An 817-nucleotide genomic window follows, 5' to 3' on the forward strand; every position below is an offset into this window, starting at 1 on the left:
GGGCTAGTGGTCTGTCAATCTTGTTTATCTTTTCAAAGAACCAGCTCTTGGAGTTGTTGATACTTTGTATTGTTTTTTTGTTTCAATTTCATTAATTTCTGCCCTGATTTTTGTTATTTCTTCTTGTCTGCTGCATTTGGGTTTCATTTGCTGTTGCTTTTCAAGTGTGTTGAGTTGCAATGTCAAGTCATTTATTTGCATTTTTTCTGATTTCTTGATGTAGACACTTAGAGCTATAAACTTCCCTCGAAGGACAACTTTCAGCGTGTCCCAGAGGTTTTGTTGTGTTGTATTGTTCTTTTCATTTAGTTCCAGGAATACTTTTCTTACTTAATTTCTCTTTTGACCCAATTTTCATTCAGGAGTGTGTTGTTTATTCTTCATGTATTCATGTGGTGATTAGGGCTTCTTCCTGTGTTGATTGTAAGCTTTACTGCATTGTGGTCTGATAGAATGCATGGAATTATTTAAATTTTTTTGTATTTGTTGAAGTTTGTTTTGTGCCCCAGTGTATGGTCGATTTTGGTGAAGGTTCCATGGGGTGCTGAGTAGAAAGTATGTCCTTGGTGCTTTGGTTGAATACTTGGTAGATGTCTGTTAAGTCCTTTTGATATATTGTGTCATTTAAACCAGACGTCTCTCTGTTAACTCTCTGCCCTGTTGACCTATCCAATGGAGACAGTGGGGTTTTGAAGTCCCCTACTTTCAATGAGTTGGGGTTAATCTGGGTCTTAAAGTCCTGTAGTATTGTTTTTACGAAGTTGGGTGCACCAGAGTTTGGTGAATATATGTTCATGATTGTAATATCTTCTTGATT

Source organism: Nannospalax galili, unplaced genomic scaffold (genome assembly GCF_000622305.1).
Source record: "Nannospalax galili isolate Female #2095 unplaced genomic scaffold, S.galili_v1.0 scaffold716, whole genome shotgun sequence".
NCBI lineage: Eukaryota > Metazoa > Chordata > Mammalia > Rodentia > Spalacidae > Nannospalax > Nannospalax galili.